This window comes from Erigeron canadensis, unplaced genomic scaffold (genome assembly GCF_010389155.1).
Source record: "Erigeron canadensis isolate Cc75 unplaced genomic scaffold, C_canadensis_v1 Conyza_canadensis_unscaffolded:42, whole genome shotgun sequence".
Lineage (NCBI taxonomy): Eukaryota > Viridiplantae > Streptophyta > Magnoliopsida > Asterales > Asteraceae > Erigeron > Erigeron canadensis.
The window spans coordinates 10,599-28,923 of NW_025215785.1; the positions used below are offsets into that span (position 1 = coordinate 10,599).

The 18,325-nt window shown below is 36.5% G+C and overlaps 1 pseudogene; it reads left to right on the plus strand.

The window, feature by feature from the left end:
* Positions 1-3,625: 3,625 nt before the first annotated feature.
* Positions 3,626-15,555, plus strand: LOC122584569 (annotated as a pseudogene).
* Positions 15,556-18,325: the final 2,770 nt, after the last annotated feature.

Genomic DNA, 18,325 nt, shown 5'->3' on the forward strand with positions numbered 1-18,325 from the left:
GTGTAGTCAAACTAGGTTATCAATCGTGCAGTCAAAATAGGTTGTCACAATATCATATCAAATAAATACAGTTTTACCAGAAAACATTTTGTATCCTTTCAGCCCCGAGAAAACATGTAAAAGGGGACTACGAAGCTCACCTGAAAGCTAGCAACAAGACTAAGCTACGCAAGATATCAGGAAGCAAGTAACCGGCACAGAACAATCTGTTTCAAGTTATCACAATTAAGTATGTGTTCATTAGGTAAACGTGCTCATAACGTGCCGCCAAGCGTTGACTATGTTGTCCAATAGCTTACCAGTTAGTCTTTGACCAGATTTTACAAGTTTGACCAATGTTGACCAAATTACGAGTTTGACTAAGTTGACCAAAGTTGACTAAATCGACCAAAGTTGACCAAGGTTGACCAAAGTTATCTAAACCGACTAAAGTTGACCAAGGTTGACCAAATCGATGTAGTAATCGAAGTCCGAGGTCTCAATTGAATGTTGAGGTCTTAAATTGAATTTGGGGTCTTATTTCACTAAAAGACAAAACTGAAATTAAGAGGCTAGATTTAAGATGCTAAATTTGAGAGGCTAGTAAATCTGGGGTAGTATTTCCAAATATGAGGTCACATTTGAAATACGAGATCACAAACTGAAATACAAAGTCACATTTGAAATACGATGTCGTAATTGGAAATACGAGGTCACAAACTGACGGGATCGCAAACTGAGTTGTTCTTCCCCAAAACTCAATCTAGAAAACCCTAATCGTTTCTTTCAATCTGGAAGGTGTTTTTAACATCAAATTGTACTTTTAGACTCCCTAATATGATGGGGAAACAATCCTAAAGTCAGAAACTCAAAAAACGGACTTAAACCCGAAAACCCATTTGAATAAAGTTTATAAAAAGTGTACAAAAATGCTTATATTTCAAGATTTTGTTAACGAAATCACACGAAACTTTAACAAAAGCTGTAGTATATGATTCTAAACGTCTTGGACGTAAAAAGTTTGATACTTGGTGGGTGTAGTGTGTATTAAAAGAAAAAACGAAAAATACAAAAAGAAGAGCATAAAAAGGGTTTTGATTCTTACATCAAATCTGCCCAAAATAGATGTTTGTGATGATGCTTAGAAGGTAGAAAAACAGTTTTTGACACTAAATCTAAACAAAAGTAAGGTTAGATTTCATTAAAGCTTGTTGTTTATGGGGTAGTAATGATGAGGTAGTAAAGATGGGGTAATAAAGGAATATGGGGTAGCAAAAGTGTGTGTGTGTTTTTGTTAGGAGGCTAAGGTGGTGGAAAGTGAGAATGTGTGGAGATTGAGAGTATTTATAGGTAGGGTTAAATAAGAAGGATTACATGCAAGGCCTTAATACTAGGCCGTCACGAATACGAGGCTAGTCACCAAAAATACGATACCCACCCAAATACGAGGCTAATCTTCAAATACGAGGCTACACTTAAATTACGATGTCGACTTAAAATATGAGGTTGAGTCCAAAATTACGAGGTCGTATTTACTGAAAGATTTATTGTGACTTGAAATCTTTAATGGTCAACTCACGGATGTTACAAAAATCCAACATTCAACAACGCAATAAGGCGTAATAAAATGAAAGCTAACCTCGATTGCGAATGCTCAAACAATATACGCCGGAAAATCGTGCACAGAAAAGTGTATGGTTTCATAACCCCACAGATTCAAAATAGAAATACACCACGACCAACACATGGATGTCGTCGGAGACGTAATCGGAGACGACAACTGCAGACGAAAAAAGCGGAGGGCGTCACGGTGATAATCACCGGCACATGAAACGCCTAAAATAGAGAGCCAATAACAGGGACGTGGAAAAAAGGATACTAAATGAAAGAGAAAAAGGGCGGTGACATCTTCTTAAGCACGCCAACAGGCAAGGGTAGGGGGCTAAAGGGGGCAAATGCAAAATGCAGGGACTATACATGCCAACACACCAAAGCTATGTAAAATAATACACAGAGGAACCAAAGTTGCCAAGGCCGAAACATAACCGATATTATAATTTCATGTAAATATCTAATGGTGGGGTGTATTTTAAAGAAAAATTAACTAATAATTTAATTTTAAAAATGACAAAACTGGACCTTACATTTTTCTTTATGATTAAAGTTTTAAAAATGGAAAAGTAACCCTTATAGCTTAATTTAACCATGTTTTTAAAGGAGTTAGCTTAAAGGTCATTATGCGTAACAAATCTAATAAATAAATATCATAATTAGCAATTTTCAAAGATAAAGGTATAATGTGAAAGTATCTTTGTAAATAAAGGTCATTTTTTGTAATTTACTAAAAAAAATAATAATAAACACAAAGTCAATTCAGCCAATTCAAAACCTACCAAAATTAAAACCTACCTCACCGATTCAACCAAATCATAGCCAAATCAAAACCCGATTCAACCAAATCACAAGCTTCATATAACCACAGTGGTGAAACAAGATCAAAATAACCACATTTAGGAAATCTATCCGCATAATTCAGATATGATTATTCCTCTGCTATTTATAATTGGTGCAAGCAATTTGTGATTTTCGTTGTAGATTTGTTTAAAGAGTTGTTGTCGACAATATGAGTGAAACATTTGAAGGTTACGAACGCCAATAATGCAAGCTTTCGGCGAGTTTGTCGAAGAAGTGTATTCCGGCTACTTACTCGATGGAGGTGAGTCAAAACCCTAATTGGATTCACTGTTTTATGTATATATCGTTTATGATCTGATGGTAGAATGGATTAATGATATCCTAAAGATTATGATTCCTAATTGAAATTGTTTAGGTTCTTTTTGATTAAATTGATTCCTTTGTTGTTTTGGCTTCATTTATCAAACATATGGGATGGTCGGGTTGGGTATGTGTTCGCCGGCGGGGGTAGGGCTGGGTTTATAAGTTAATAAATGTTACATAATTAGACCCTGTTATTTGTTGTTGGATAAAGTATAGGTTAAAACTAGTAAATTAAAACATAAGGACTACTTGTGTAATAAATGGAACTTAAAAACAAACAAAGGTTAAAAAAAAATTAACGACAGTCTACTGGTGTAAAAGGGTTACATTTTGGGGATTATTCACGTACAAAAGTAAACCCGGGATTATTATCGTCCAACCCCCGATTAGATCAATACATAACATAGACATTTTGTCATAGTTCACTACATTCACAGGTCATTATCCCTTAAAAAAATGGATGGTAACCGGCTACCAGTAGATTACTTGGTAGCATGCATCACTTAGACAGTTTTGGTAAGTTCGTTACATAACATAAACCCCCGATTAGATAAATACATGACATAGACATTTTGTCATAGTTCACTACATCCATAGGTCATTATAAAACTGTAGTTAACATTATGAAACTGGTTTTCATTATAAAAATACAGGGGTCGTATTATACTTTTTTAATATTACAAGGGGATAGTTTAACCAAACCATCTTATTCAGGGGCCAAAAGCAAACAACTTACCGACAACAACCACTTTACATAACGACGAACGTTTTATTCAAAAATTTTGATCACTTTCGTTCGATTTCTTCTCAGAATCGATAACACCCTTATCAAATCCCCAACTCAGATCTCAAAATTACAATCAATTCAATGGCAAATTCCCAATCTTTTTCATTAGTTTCTTTATTTTTCCTCATATCCCTGTTCAATTTCACCGTATCTATCTCCAATTCGGTCTGCATTTGCCCAAAAACCAACACGTCCGTCATCAATTTCACAACTCAATTCGTCATGTGTCAACATCAGGTACGAGGATCATTTAGCGTAATCAACGACTGTCCTTTTATGGTTAAAGATTTTGATATGCTTGTAGGGGGTTCTGATGTATATTGGTGGGGGGCTGTTGGTGATTCTTATCAGAAATTGAACACAACCAGTTATAAAAACGAAAGCTTTGTTGTTAATTTGATGAATAATGTTACATGGGATTGTTAGAATATGAAATCATAAACATACAAGATCACGAATAAGCGCAACGGAAGAAATCGAAACATATATGCAATCACATTAATTAACAAAGAGAGAATTGAGATGTGTACCTTATATGCAAAGATCCAATTGAGATAATAATACCAAGATTATTATTAATACTTAGGGTTTAAAGCAAAACCCCTCCACGATCGCACACTAGACACCCCAAATAATGTATGCTAGTACCCCAATCATAAACCTAAACAACCCTTTGTTTAACCCTAAACTTAAAAGCCGAAAACCCCTTAGAGGAGGGAGGAGTCGACCGAACCAAAGAAAAGGAGAGAAAGAGGAGAGAATTACTTTGTAATTGTGTGTGGAAAACCTTAAACTTAACCCTCTATTTATAAGACAATATTAGGTTAACCTTTACTTGGAAATTAAGCAAACATCAAGGCTTTGGAAAGCCTTGATGAAACCGTCCCCCCTTAATGGACTTTGGTCCAAGTCCACTTTCCAATTTTCACATTTTAATCCTCCTTTTCTAATTAATTAAATATAATTAATCCTTTAATTATGTTTAATTAATTATTTCGTGATCAAACTAATTAATATATTACTTTAATATATCAGTTGTTATTATCGAGTTACCGTGTCATTTCGTGTGACCCCTTAGGCTTAAATTATTCCCGGACATGTGATTTATAATAATATGATCATATGCCAACAGCTCCCACTTGAGCATGTTATTATAAACGCAATAACATTGGTTGGCGTCTAGCAACACTCCAATGCTCCCGGAAATATTTAAGAATAAATTCTTAAATTGCCAAGTTGAAATGATTTAGTCTTTAATATCCCTTTGTTCAGATACTCTTGTTAGTTATGAATATGGATCAATGTCATTTCATAATTTAACGATTATGTTTCTCATTTCTATAATTAATCAAGATTACCAAATTAGTCAAGACTCCTCTTGAGTTCATTTGGGTACGGACATACAAACATCTTAATTAATTAATGAGGGGCCCAAATGGTATCATACTTCAGTTGCAAATTGAAGGAACAAATCCTGTATTGACTACAACTGTCTAGCCATGTCGTTTCTTAACATTTCTGAAGCCCTTTATTACTGCCTTGTTCAGGACAGTTAGGAACTATATCAAGAAATGCAATCCACACATGCATAACTCACTTGTATCTGTGGGGTAAGTCTAATATTCACCTTTTGAATATCATGTGAGTTTGGTACGATCCACTATCTTCAAAATATTCCCTTAAATATTTTTACCAATCTCTCACAATTGTCTTACTTTAATTATATTCCCATATAATTAATCGACAATAGACATTTAGAATATTCAACTAATATTCATGGATTTAAACATGCAAATATAGGACACAATTATTATAAAAATGAAAATAACAATTGTTTAACATCCCATTATCCAAATACTAATCACAGATTTATATGAAATAACTTTGCAATATCTAAGACCTAAGCCTTCTGCGTGCTTGTTGAGCTTTCCCTTTGACAATGCCTTTGTAAAAGGATCCGCCAAGTTATTATCTGTGTGAACTTTGAGTAAATTGATTTCACGTGATTCGATTTGCTCTCGAACATAGTGATATCTCCTTTGGTAATGTCTGGCACCTTTTTGAACCCTAGGTTCATTGGCAATGACAATTGCTCCAGAATTATCACAGTACAGATCCATAGATGTATTATTTGATGGCATCACATCAAGCTCGGAAATAAACTTTTTGATCCAGACAACTTCCATTGCTGCATCCGAAGCAACTATATACTCAGACTCTGTAGCAGACATAGCAACGATAGATTGCTTCTTGCTCTTCCAATCTACTGCTCCTCCATTTAAAATGAAGACATACCCTGACTGAGACTTGGTATCATCCTTATCAGTCTGAAATCCAGAATCACAGTATCCAGTGACTTTAAGCTCTTGATCCGAATTTCCTCCATACACCAAAAACAATTCTTTCGTAGCACGCATGTACTTTAGAATGTTTTTTCACAGCAGTCCAATGATCCTCTCCGGGATTTTGCTGATATCGGCTTACAATATTTTACGCGAATGCAATGTCAGGTCTAGTGCATCTAACCGCATACATGATAGAACCCACCGCCGAAGCATAAGGGACTCTTTTCATACGCTCCACCTCTTCAGGTGTAGAAGCACCATTCTTGTTGGATAAACTAAGTCCTTCTTGCATAGGCAAGTTCCCGCGCTTAGAATTTTCCATCTTGAATCTCTTCAACATTTTATCTATATACGCACTTTGACTTAATCCGATCAACCGTTTACTTCTATCTCTATAGATTTTGATTCCAAGTATGAATGTTGCTTCACCCAAGTCTTTCATAGCAAAACACTTTCCAAGATAAGATTTAACGTCTTTCAACATTGGAATGTGATTTACTATTATCAATATGTCATCGACATACAAGACAAGGAAAGTAACATTACTCCCACTAGCTCTGCGATATACACATGGCTCATCAGGATTCTGAACAAAATCAAACTTTTTAATCTCTTCATCAAACCTTTTATTCCAACTCCTTGATGCTTGCTTTAGTCCATAAATGGACCTTTGAAGCTTGCATACTTTGTTGGGATGTTTTGGATCGACAAAACCTTTAGGTTGGTCCATATAGACTTCCTCGTCGAGAAAACCATTCAAGAAAGCGGTTTTGACATCCATTTGCCATATCTCAAAGTCATAGTACGCTGCTATGGCTAAGATGATCCTAATAGCTCTAATGTCCGCTACCGGAGAAAAGGTTTCCTCATAATCAACTCCAAAGAGTTGAGTATAACCTTTCGCCACAAGACGAGCTTTATAGGTGTGTATATTTCCATTCATGTCGGTCTTCTTCTTGAAGATCCATTTACACCCAACGGTTCTACCATTTGGTGGAAGATCAACCAAGCTCCAGACTTGATTGTCTTTCATGGATTTCATTTCCACATTCGTAGCTTCAAGCCATTTTTCAGATTCTGGATCTGATAATGCAGCATTGAAATTAGGAGGTTCATTCAAATCTCCTACCACGTGTTGTTCAGACTCAATCATAAGATTTAAACTATCACGAGCACGTATAGTCCTTGAGGACTTACGAAGTGGAATCGCTTCATCTTCAACTTGAAGTTCATCTTGAGATTCATCTCTTTGAACATTTCCCCCCCCCCCCCCTAAGTTGAAGATTGCTAGTATCTTTAGAAGTTGACACATCTTCTTGATGCTCATCAAGTTCAACAATCCTCCCACTGTCTTCTTGAGATATGAGTTTCTTTGCAAAAAACTCAGCATATCGATGAACCTTGACAGTGTTTTCCGTAGGAAAGTAGAAGTAGTAACCCATCGTTTCTTTTGGGTATCCTACAAAGATGCACTTGACAGATCTAGGTGCAAGCTTGTCAGGCATATCTCGTTTCACGAGCACCTCACATCCCCAGACCTTTAAGTAAGACAATTGAGGAACACCCCCATGCCACAATTCATACGGTGTCTTGTCAACTTTCTTAGTTGGAACCATATTAAGAATGCGAACACCAGTCTCAAGGGCATAATCCCAAAACGAAAAAGGAAGAGTCGTATGAATCATCATTGATCGAACCATTTCCAACAAGGTTCGATTCCTCCTCTCTGAAACACCATTGTGTTGAGGAGTATATGGAGGAGTAAGCTGTTGAACTATTCCACAAGCTTTAAGATAATCCTTAAACTCTTGACTTAAGTATTCACCACCTCGATCCGAACGGAGGATCTTGATGGTTTTACCGAGTTGATTCTCCACTTCACTTTTAAATTCCTTAAATGTTTCAAAGACTTCATGTTTATGCTTAATCAAGTAAACATAACCATAACGACTGAAATCATCCGTAAAAGTGACGAAATAGCTAGCACCTTTCTTTGACACATGTCTAAATGGGCCACATACATCCGAATGTATTAGTCCAAGTAGATCTTTAGCCCTTTCCGGTTTATTTGGAAAAGGTTTCCTTGTCATTTTGCCAGAAACACAAGATACGCATTTTTCAAATGATTCATCATTTGTTTGCAAGACACCGTCCCTTTGAAGTCTTTCAATGCGTTTCTTGCCAACATGAGCAAGCCGACAATGCCAAAGATAAGTCGAGTCCAAAGTGGACTTGACTCGTTTGCTAACATGATACATTGAATTATCCTTTGAATCACAACCACGCATATCAATTTCATAAATACCATCACAAGCAATAGCATCAAAATAATGAACATTATTTCGAGAAACTGAAATTCCAATATCATTAAAGACATTAACGTAACCGTTGTTTTTCAACAAAGAAACTGAAATTCCAAGTAATAGAAGGTGCATAATGACAATCGTTCAAGATAATTATTAATCCACAAGGTAAAACCAAATGATAATCGCCGATCTCTTCCACAGCTGCAGGTAGGCCATTTCCCACGAACAGTTGTAAAGATCCCGGCTTCAGTTTCTTTCCTCTTCTAAGCCCCTGTAAAGAATTACAGATATGAGTACCACACCTAGTGTCGTAAACCCATGAATTCCGCTTAGAAAATGAATATAATTCAATGGTGAAGAATATACCTGAAGTCCCGGACGTACCGGGCTACTTCTTCTTCAACTCAGCAAGATACTTGGGACAATTCCGCTTCCAATGACCCACTTCATTACAATGGTAACAAGGTAGGTTCTTAGCGGGATGTTCCTTCTTCGCCAGAGGGGTCTTCTTAGGTTTAGGAGCAGCAACTTGCTTTCCTTTACCGTCAGCCTTGCCCTTTTCCTTCGGTTGTTTGCCTTTTTGGACCTTACCCCCTTTGATCATGAGACAATTGGGAGTAGCAGTTTTCTTTGGTAACTTCTTTTCAAATTCAACAGCCATTGCAAGAAGTTCCGTAACGGTTTTATCCATGCTATGCATAGTATAATTGCGTCCGAATTCTTCAAAATCCTTAGATAAGGACTTGAGAACCAGACCAATTTGTACTTGCTTTGCATAAGGAAAATTCAACCTTTCCAACTGCTCAAAGTATCCTTTCATTTTAAGGATATGAGCGCTCACCGATGTTCCTTGTTCATGTCGCAAGTCATGAAGTACATCGATTAGATCGTATAACTCCACGTCAGCTTGCTTCTCGAACATAGACTTCAGTTCAGTAAGCATATCACACGGAAATGAATGCTCAAATTGCTTTTGTAGATCAGCATTCATGCTTCCCAACATTAGACAAGCGACCTCATTATATTTATCATATGCAGCGGCATATTCCGCAAATGCTTCATTAGAAGCATTGGCAGCAGGAGCAACGGGTCTTGGCTCTTCAAGGACTTGGTATTTCCTCTCAGCTCTCAAAACAATCCGGAGCTAACGATACCAATCATTGAAATTCGGTCCAGAAAGCTTTTCCCTTTTCCAACATCAGCCTGAACGCCGATTGGTGTATGTTTTGAGTGGTATTGATTGTTGCCATCTATAAAACAAACAAAAAGTTCAATTATCAGTATTCCGATAATTATCCTTAAGAAATCTAATTTTACCCTTGTTAAATTCATCTAACAAATTACTTTCAGTAAGGCTAGGATCCAACTTGACATACAATCATTTCATCAGTTGATCTGCTAGAAATGACGACATTCAAAAGGTAATCAAGAATCGATAATTGCATTCATGCAACTCCTAGGTTTATGGGACTTACAATAACACTGTAAAGGGGTATTAAGTGTTTTGTAAACATGTTTTGTCCCATCTTATGCCACGGGTTAAGGTCTCACCTCTTAACTCGTTTTAAGTCACGCAATTAAGAACATGTAGATAGTCCACTGCTGTCTCACAACGAGTGGTAATCTACCTTGAAGAGATACAATTCACCTACGTCTCACGTAGAGCAAAAAGCACTGGCAAGTGTTCTTAGCAAAGTGGGTGGCATTGACTTAACTTTAAATGGTAATGCATTTGATGTGAATCAAAAGTTTATGTTCGAAGACTCATGCATAATCTTCGAAACATAATATTTTAATAAAATCATTTTTATAGTCTTACAACACAAGAGAGCTCGGTAGCTCCATTTGAACGCACAAAGAAGTGCAAGGGCAAAGGTATGCGATAAACGCGATTTAAGAACCCGCCCTTTTAGAAGGCTAATGCACTCCGACTTATACCTCTCTTAGAGTTTGTTCAAATGGGTGAGCCGGTGTATCTCAAGGTTGCAAGACTCCAATTTTATTAATGAAATCTCTATTTCGATAGTTCTTAGTCAAGTTTATTTTCAAAACCAATTTTTGCATCACCTTTATACAACTTATAAACAAATACAAAAATTAATAACCTAAACATGGTCACTATGGTTCATGCAAAAGTTCAATTTCGGCAACCCCCTTCCGAAGAAGAGGACCACATGCATCAAGTTACCTTGATTGCGTAAGCCTTTAAACAAATCAAGTTGCAAATAAAACACATATATATGCTGTCTGGAAATTTCCAGCAGCTTGATGACCAGTTTACTCCTGTTTCTGGTCCGATTCAGATTTCCACCAAAACTACAAAGTTGTAGCCCTATGTGTTGGGCTTCTACAGTCCAAAGCACGACATCTAACTCATTACAGATTATTGTATATGATTTTTCTAGTAAACTGTCGCACATCAGAAAATTTACACGCAAAAATCACATTGTCACAAATTATCTAATAATTAACCCTAATTATTGGATCAACATGCTTTGCATAATATAAATCTTTATATATCCAGTAAAAACACAATAAAATTTTGCATGAATTTCTTGTGATTTTACTATTTATTTAACAATATTAAATAAAACGATACACATAATCATGCAATTCATCACATAATTTATATCAATTCACAATTCAAAACTTGTTTCAGGGTTTCAATCTCCATTGAACAAGGTTAAAACTTTAATTAAACAAAAACCCTAATTTTTATTTAATCAAGATCCGATTTAATTAATTAAAAATAAGAAAAACAACTTTTAATTATTTAACAATTAATTAAAATCAACCAACCCTTAAACCCCCCTTCAAGTTTTGATCTTTGTAATTAATAGATCACATATGTGGCTCTGATACCACTGTTAGAATATGAACACATAAACATACAAGATCACGAATAAGCGCAACGAAAGAAATCGAAACATATATGCAATCACATTAATTAACAAAGAGAGAATTGAGATGTGTACCTTATATGCAAAGATCCAGTTGAGATAATAATAATAAGATTATTATTAATACTTAGGGTTTAAAGCAAAACCCCTCCACGATCCCACACTAGACACCCCGAATTATGTATGCTAGTACCCCGATCACGAACCTAAACAACCCTTTGTTTAACCCTAAACTTAAAAGCCGAAAACCCCTTAGAGGAGGGAGGAGTCGGCCGAACCAAAGAAAAGGAGAGAAAGAGGAGAGAATTACTTTGTAATTGTGTGTGAAAAACCTTAAGCTTAACCCTCTATTTATAGGACATTATTAGGTTAACCTTTACTTGGAAATTAAGCAAACATCAGGCTTTGGAAAGCTTTGATGAAACCGCCCCCCCTTAATGGACTTTGGTCCAAGTCCACTTTCTAATTTTCACATTTTAATCCTCCTTTTTAATCAATTAAATAAAATTAATCCTTTAATTATGTTTAATTAATTATTTCGTGATCAAACTAATTAATATATTACTTTAATATATCAATTGTTATTATCGAGTTACCGTGTCATTTCGTGTGACTCCGTAGGCTTAAATTATTCCCGGACATGCGACTTATAATAATATGATCATATGCCAACAGGGATGACATTAAGGTTGTTCCTATTTGGAAAAAATCTATTGATTCTGATTTTGGGCATGTTGTGTTGGAGGGGAATACAGATGGCCCAATGCCTGCCTCTGCCCAGCCCGACAATTTTACGGGCAGTTCAGTTGTTAAGATTGATAGAGAGCCTACCATGTTTGATAACTGTAAGGTTTGACAGATAAGTTTAGGTTAAGATGGACAATTAGGTTAGAGAACAATTAAATTGATATCGGGCTCGAGGGGGCGATTGATATTCAGGATTATATGGCGTTTGGGTGGGCCGACCCGTTTAAGGAAAACGATCATATGCTTGGCGCTAATGCGGCAGTCACGGGTTTTACTGAAACGGGACAGCCCTTTGTGGATGATTATCATATTACCAAGTATAGTTAGTGTATAACTAACAAGAATGGTAAGGCTGAGGGGGTGTGTCCCGACACTATGTATGTCAGTTCGGATGATCTTCATGACCGTGATTCGGTTAACAACACGGTGTTGGTTTAGGGGCATAGGAAAGATGGTGTCTCCTTCATTCGGTATCAAAGACCGTTGAAATCTATTGACAAAAGGTATGATTGGAACATCGATGTTAAAAAGAACATGATTTGTATATGGGATTTAGGTTTGATCAAACCGCCAGATTCGATTTGGCCTTATTACCTTCCAGAAAACCATGGCAAGACTTACGGTAATGTTCATGTTAATGTTTCGGAGAATGTGAACGGTTGTGTGGGCCCGCTTGATGACGAAAACAAGCAAGATCAAGAACTTTTAATTGCTGATGAGATGGAACCGCTTGCTGTAACTTCCGGGCCGGGCTTACATTACCCTAACCCTCCAAACCCTTCAAAGGTTTTGTATATTAACAAAAAGGAATCTCCGCTTTTACGGGTTGAAAGAGGGTACCCGTTAAGTTTTTAATCCAAGCGGGCCATAACGTGGCATTTTATATCACATCGGATCCGCTTGGTGGGAATGTGACATCAAGAAACAGGTCCGAGACGATTTATGCAGGTGGGCCTGAGGCCCACAGGGTGAAGTCCAAGCCCAAGGTGTTGGAATGGGCCCCGAACCGGAATACTCCGAGTCAAGTCTACTATCAGTCTTTTTACACCGAAAAAATGGGCTGGAAAGTTCAGGTGTGGAGGTCTAACCGATATGTATAACAATATTGTGCTTTTGAATGATCAACAAGTTTCATTCTTTTGGACACTTTCGAAAAAGTCCATATCCATTGCAGCCCGTGGCGAAAAGAAAAGAAAAAGTCCATATCCATTGCAATCAGGTTCGGGTCACAAATGGTCAACAATTTTGCTTATGTGGGTTGGGTTGATGCTAACGGAACGGGCCATGTTAAATCGTATTGGATTGATGGAATGAACCCACAAAGTTTGCATCCAACGAAAGAACAGTTGACGTACGTAGGATGCAAATCCGAACAAGGAGTCATAATGATGGAATTCACCCGCCCGTTGGACAATGGCGGAGCTATGTGGTTAATTTTTTAGTACTATATTCATGTATTTTTTTAGTTTAAAGGTAAATGGCAACCCCACAAATTATATACACTAAAATATTATACCTTCAATTTAAAGTTAATCTATTGCTAAACTATGCCAAGCCTTAGCAAAAACGAGAAAAGCAAGTCACTATTATCTTGTTGATAGTTTGATTCGACTTGTGTTGACCCTTCCCGTGTCTACTGCAGCTACCGAGCGTGCATTTTCAGCCATGAAAATTGTGAAAACTAGACTACGCAATAAATGAGTGCCGACTTCATTTCTGACAGTCTGATTCTCTATAATGAGAAGGGTATTGATCGAACTTTTAGTTTAGATTCATTTCTAGATGATTTTGGTGATGTAAGAGAGCGTCGTGTACAACTCAAACTTTCTGAATGAAAAATCTATTGTGAAGTTATCACGTAGTTATATTTTTGTATATCTTATAACTGGGGCGGAACTACATTGCTACAAGGTGTAGCCCGGGCTACGGATCCATTAAATTCATGTAGTTAAAATTTTTCGGAAAAAGATGTATTTTTTATTGGTGCTACGGGTCAAATAAATATGGGATACCGGTCTTGTAACCAACTTAAAACTTTTGAAACATTTTTTTACCAATAAAACTTATAAAGATGTATATATATACAACAAAATGATAAATAAAAACTTCAAAGAAAGGCCAAAAATTCTTAAAATTTATTAAAAATAGCCAAAAATCTGTTAAAAAATGTTAAAATTCGTAACAATTTAAACATTATCGTTGTTATCATCACTTTATGCCGATACAATGCTAGTGGAAAAAAGTTTGTGCTACTGGTCACTTCCGATTCTGGTTCCGCCACTGTCTTATAATGTTCTACTTTGATTTTACGCTTTAGTATATGGTGTTAAAAAAAAATTGGTGACCCCAGACCCAAAATTCTGGCTCCGCCACTGCCGTTGGACCCAAATTGCGATGGACATAAACGGGTCGAATGTAAAAACATTCTGCACCCCACATTGCCTTTGCCAGTTATTTGGGCCATGGGGGCTAAATCGTCTCCAAACCTCTTGACACAAAGCAACATGCATTCAATGACAAGTAGTAAGCCGGTTCGAGTCTCACTCATTTACGGTTCTGTAACAACTCTCATTTTCCAACTAGGACAATTTACTTGGACTTTCTAGACATATAATTCTAGAGGATTATTGAGAGGATTTGCCTTCTAGACATTAAGGCACAGTGATACTTTCTCTCTAGTTCAATGGAATGCCCAAAAATAGCTAGTTAGCTTAGAAATGCCAAAACATGACAATCTCAAAGTAAAGAAACAATGACAATCTTATAAGAATGTAACTATAATCAATCAAATCAACTTCAAGAATATGTAAAGTAACAACGAGTTTATAAGTATTTAATCTAACAAACAAGACTCTATGCATCCAAAATATAATCAACAACTCAAATATAGAAGGTACATCAAGAAAATTTTTATAAAAATTAAATATTCACGACATACATATATATTCATGTATAAGACATACAACTAATAAAAGTGTAACCATAATTTATAACTAGCTAGCTTACATTTATAAAACTCTTACAACTAATTCATTTATTCTTAAACTCTCATATTTTACATGAATTAACCAACAATGTATCAACTAATCCAAAACACACCCACATTTTGAACTTAGACACCATTTTGGACCAAATACACCTACACCACAACTCCACCACTTGAGTTAGCCAATGAGGATCACCCTACCACTTCACTTGACCAATAAACACTCTCCCAACCCATTTCCCTGCCCTCCTTCACGTGATGAAGGCTTGGGAGAACCATCACTCTCTCATTTTACACTCAAACAACTCACACACACTCCTAAAGATGCTCTCAACTCTCTCTCTTTCTCTTTTTGGTTTCCAGCAGAAAAATTTGGCAAAAACACCCCTAAAACTTAACAATAAATCATTAAACAAACAAGTGATCATTTCTATAATGTAAGGAGCAAATCCATGAAGGGTTGGAGCATGGATGATGATGCAAAATCAGCCCCTAACAGCCTCAAAACTCACGACCATGAGGTTGTCCGAACAACCCTCTTCCTTCTTGATTTCTGTAAGATAACTAATTGCTTGGGTTTCCCCTTCTCATTGATAAGGATATATAAGATTACAAATTACACTTGACTACCTCGGACTTTTACATAATAGATATACAATACAATAATAATAATAATATACACGTTAATATACCCCCGCAGTCTAAGGCGGAGGATTGCGGAGACTAAGACTGGAACAAAAGTCAAGAAATAACACCCGAGGAAGTCCTTTGGTGAAGATGTCCGAAAAGTTATGTCGGGAAGGAACATGGAGAACACGAACATAACCACGTTGAACCTTTTCGCGAAAAAAATGAATATCAATCTCAATATGTTTAGTGCGTTGATGTTGAACCGGATTTCCGGTAAGATAGATAGCACCAACATTATCTGTATAAACCAATGAATCTCTACGGAGAGGACAACCAAGCTCAAGTAGTAGTTTACGAAGCCAACACAACTCAGAAACAAAAGTAGCAATACCCCGATATTCCGCCTCAGCACTGGATCTAGAAACAACCGTCTGACGCTTGGAGGACCAAGAAAGTAAGTTGTCCCCCAGGAAAACACAATACCCAGATGTAGAATGTCTAGTGTCGGGACAACCAGCCCAATCAGCATCAGTGTAAGCAACAAGCGTGGACAAAGACGAAGGCCGCATCCATATACCCATGTCTAGAGTGCCTTTGATATAACGCAGAATGCGTTTCAAAGCAAGAAAGTGATCCGTGTAGGGAGCATGCATATGCATACAAACTTGTTGTACAGCATAAAAGATATCCGGGCGAGTAAAAGTCAGATATTGAAGAGCACCTGCCAAAGAACGATACAAAGTCGGATCATCAAAAGGGACACCAGCTTGAGCCCCGAGTTTTCCCCCAGTGTCAACTGGAGTAGAAATGGGGTTACAATCCTGCATCATAGCTTGGTAAAGAATGTTAGAAGCATAACGACTTTGAGATAAGAATAAACCGTCAGAAGAGCGGGTGACAGAGATGCCCAAAAAATAACTGAGAGGGCCTATATCTTTCATAGCAAACTCAACGGATAAGTGAGACATAGAATGCTGCTTCAGCTGACCTGAGGAGGTAACCATAAGGATATCATCCACATATAAGAGAATGTAAGCCGTATCCATACCGCGTTTGTAGATAAACAATGAGTGATCACTGGAGCTATGATGAAAACCCAATCGTGCAACATAATTAGTGAAACGCTGGTACCAAGCATGAGGTGCCTGTTTGAGGCCATACAATGATTTACGTAGCTGACAAACATGATTTGGAAAACGAGTATCCTGGAAGCCTGGAGGTTGATGCATGAACACAGTTTTAGTCAAGTTCCCATGAAGAAATGTGTTCTTAACATCAAGTTGAGTAATGTCCCAGTTGCGAGTAAGTGCCAAAGAAAGAATTGTCCGAATAGTGGTTGGTTTCACAACCGGACTAAATGTGTCAGAACAGTCAATCCCTACCTGCTGAGTACGACCATCCCCCACTAAACGAGCTTTGTACCACTCAAGTGTACCATCCGACTTCAATTTGTGCTTATAAATCCACATACAACGTATAACATGCATAGAACTGGAAAAGGGCCTCGGTTAGGTTCTTAAATTTAATCTAAACTATTGTAATAATAATCCTTCTTGTTGATTTATCATTGAGAATCATGCATGAAGCCGATTTGGTGGTCACAAGTCTCAAAAATTAGCCCCATCACCACCATATTCGATCCATCTAAGGTTGTTCTCTCAAAACCGATTTCAATACATCTTTATCTATAAATTTTTCAATGATCCATTTAATTCTTTTGAGTTTAATTATCAGTAAATATGTGTTTTACAAGTAAATAATGCATTTTATGTTGAGAAAATACAAGATCTTTACATGCATGTTGTTTTTAGGATGATCAACAGATGTTTTGGCAAGAATCATGTTAATCAGTTACGTTTTGTATAAGTTCAGTTGAAAATGATGATGAATGATCTTGAAATTTGTTTGAAAGCTGAATAATTGATGTTAAGAGATACAAAATAAAGTGATAACATTGTTAATGGTAATTTAAAGGCTAAAAGAAGCAACCAACACCATTAGTGAGTTGATATAATCAAGAACATTCTGACGAAAATATTTTTCTATCTTAAATCGGGTGAATTGAACATGTGAGGGCAGATTCAAGAAAAAATTTCAACATAAAAGTTGTAGATAAACGAGTTAAGTTTAAGCTCAAACTGGAATTACTCAAATATACTGAACCAAACTAAAGATATAATTTTTCTACTGAAACTGCTCAAAACTACACTTTTGTCTGAATAATTTATCAAATTTAACAATTTTTATCTCCTAACCCATGAGATTCTAGGAGGTCATACTTGATCGAAAGTAAGTACAATGTGTCATGAACTTAAAATAAAATCATGTAATTTTTATTAAGAGGATTACCCAAATAACGATTATAAAACATTCGGGAATGCAAAATAGTGACTGTTTTGACCAATTTCACTTATAAAAATATTTAGGGGTAGTAAAAATTCTTTATAAATTAAGCCAAAAATTACAAAATAAGTGGACACATATAGAATGTTGTATAAAAATCAAGAGGGTCCAAATAATTGGCCTTAACCCCAAATTTGTGGCCAACATTTCATAAATTTGGTAGATAAAAACAGAAAATTTGAAATAAAACTAATTATTTATGTAATGAGCTAAAAGATGCACTAATGAGTTAATGGGCTAGCCCGACCCAGCTAGTGAAGCCATAAGGAACACAAATCAGTAGGCCCATATGGCCCAATAACACATATGACCCATTAAGCACATAACATAAATAAAGTTAAGCCCAATAACTAAATTGAGCCCAAGTCACTTAAAAACCCACCACATTTAGGCCTAATTGATAATGCCCCATAACACTTGAACGAATTTCATAAACCAAGTAATCATAAGACAAATCGAGAAAT